Source organism: Somniosus microcephalus, unplaced genomic scaffold (genome assembly GCF_052327205.1).
Source record: "Somniosus microcephalus isolate GS21.2 unplaced genomic scaffold, FLI_Smic_1.0 unresolved_chr2, whole genome shotgun sequence".
NCBI lineage: Eukaryota > Metazoa > Chordata > Chondrichthyes > Squaliformes > Somniosidae > Somniosus > Somniosus microcephalus.
The window spans coordinates 23,390,953-23,393,574 of record NW_028225180.1 but is presented as its reverse complement, the minus strand read 5'-3'; the positions used below and the strand labels follow the sequence as shown (position 1 = coordinate 23,393,574).

Below are 2,622 nucleotides of genomic sequence, written 5' to 3'. Positions count from 1 at the left end.
CCCTTCCCAATCTGTCTCTCCCATTTCCCCTCTCTCATTTTCCCCTCCTCCATCCGCCTCTCTCTCCCCTTCCCCTCGCTCTCCCTCCCTCCTCTCTTCTCCCTCTCTATTCTTTTCACTCTGTCTCTCCGCTTAACTCTCTCTCTCCCATTCCGCCTCTCTCCTTCCATCTCTCCACTACCCTCCCTCTATCTCCTTCCCTCTCTCCACTTCACCCACACTCTCGCCCCTTCCCCTCCCTCTATCTCCTTCCCTCTCTCCACTTCACCCACACTCTCTCCCCTTCCCCTCTCTCTATCCCTTTCCCCACACTCTCTCTCCTTCCCCTCTCTCTATCCCTTTCCCCACACTCTCTCTCCTTCCCCGCTCTCTATCCCTTTCCCCACACTCTCTCTCTTTCCCCTCTCTCTATCCCTTTCCCCACACTCTCTCCCCTTCCCCTCTCTCTATCCCTTTCCCCACACTCTCTCTCCTTCCCCTCTCTCCATCTCTTTCCCCAAACTCTCTCTCCTTCCCCTCTCTCTATCCCTTTCCCCACACTCTCTCTCCTTCCCCTCTCTCTATCCCTTTCCCCACACTCTCTCTCCTTCCCCTCTCTCTATCCCTTTCCCCACACTCTCTCTCTATCCCTTTCCCCACACTCTCTCTCCTTCCCCTCTCTCTATCCCTTTCCCCACACTCTCTCTCCTTCCCCTCTCTCTATCCCTTTCCCCACACTCTCTCTCCTTCCCCTCTCTCTATCCCTTTCCCCACACTCTCTCTCTATCCCTTTCCGCACACACTCTCTCCTTCCCCTCTCTCTATCTCTTTCCCCACACTCTCTCTCCTTCCCTTCTCTCTATCCCTTTCCCCACACTCTCTCTCCTTCCCCTCTCTCTATCCCTTTCCCCACACTCTCTCCCCTTCCCCTCTCTCTATCCTTTTCCCCACACTCTCTCCCCTTCCCATCTCTCTATCCCATTCCCCACACTCTCTCCCCTTCCCCTCTCTCTATCCCTTTCCCCACACTCTCTCTCCTTCCCCTCTCTCTATCTCTGGCCCTCTCTGCACTTCACCCACAGTCTCTCTCCTTCCCTTTACTCTCCCTCTCCCCATCCGCCTTCTTGTCTCCCCAAGAGGAAAGGACAGAGTGGGAGGGGGAAGGGTAGAGAGAGGAGGTGAAGAAGGTGAGAGAAATGTGTAGCGAGGGGGTGAAGGGGAGAACAGGGGATTTGAATGCAAGGAGAGGGGGAGGGGAGTGAGAGACTGTTCTTGGGATGGTCTCTGAACTGTTTCATACTTAAAAGAAAACATTTGGTGGATTAATGGCGAGTTCAGAAACAAAAACTAACTTAGCACAGGCCCTCAGTGAGATTTGAACTCACGACCCCTGGTTTACAAGACCAGTGCTCTAACCCCTGAGCTATGGAGCCACTGATATAAGATTGCTCTCATTCCCGTTAGTGCAACACAACATGGCTGATTACCTGACCATGGTAAAGGATAGCAAACTGAGAAAAACCTTGACAATGTGCAGACCCAGTGAACATAACCTGGCGATCGAAAAAGGTCGACACAGGCAGACCCGGCTACCAAGAGAGGACAGGATATGTTCTCATTGCAGTCAGGGTGTGGTGGAGACAGAGATGCACTTCCTCACAGCTTGTAGAAAATATCAGGGCATAAGGGAGAATTTCTACCCAAAATTCACAAAAACATGCCCGGAATTCAGAAATTTGAATGATGACCAAAAACTCCCATACCTATTAGGGGAAGAGAGAAATTGTGTAACCTTAGCGGCACACTATGTTACAGCTTGCCATAAACAGAGGGACAACCACTAAATATAAGAAAAGAGTATATACAAATTATATGTGAATGTATATTTATACACTCAGGGATATATCTGTTTCTACACTGTATGGATAGATCAGTGTTTATGTGTTCAACCATGAATGTTTTTCGATGCTTTGGCAACATAAGATGTACCTTGTCATCATGCCAATAAAGCGATTTGAATTGAATTGAATTGAACAGTGCTGTGCGTTTGAAGAATGAGGCAGGGCGCAGTTCACCACTCAGATTGTGTCTCATCCCCCGTTACCTGCCTCAGGCTCTTCAATAGTCACCTCACAACTACAATAGAGCAACTTTCCCATGCTAAAACGTCCCAAGGCAACTCAGTTACACATCTCTCTCTCAGTCTCTCTGCCTCCTTCTTTCTATATTTCTCCCTCTTTGTGTCTCTACCACTCTCTCTCTATCTTTCTCTCTATCTTTCTTTCACTCAATTCAATTCAATTCAATTCAAATCGCTTTATTGGCATGACAAGTTACATCTTATGTTGCCAAAGCATCGAAAAACATTCATGTTTGCTCACAAAAATACCGATCTATCCATACAGTGTATAAACAGATATATCCCTGGGTGTATAAATAGACTTTCATATAATTTATATATACTCTCTTCTTATATTTAGTGGTTGTCCCTCTGTTTATGGCAATCTGTAACATAGTGTGCCGCGAGTGTTACACAATTTCTCTCTTCCCCTAGTAGGTATGGGAGTTTTTGGTCGTCTCTGTCACTCCCTTTCTACCTCTTTCTCTTTTTCTCTGTGTCTCTCTCACTTTCTCTCTGTTTCT

General features: G+C 47.7%; 1 non-coding gene across 1 annotated transcript; it reads right to left on the bottom strand.

Moving 5' to 3' along the window:
• Positions 1 to 1,338: 1,338 nt before the first annotated feature.
• On the bottom strand, positions 1,339 to 1,412 carry trnat-ugu (transfer RNA threonine (anticodon UGU)). The gene has a single exon. It is a non-coding gene; the product is annotated as a tRNA-Thr (tRNA).
• Positions 1,413 to 2,622: the final 1,210 nt, after the last annotated feature.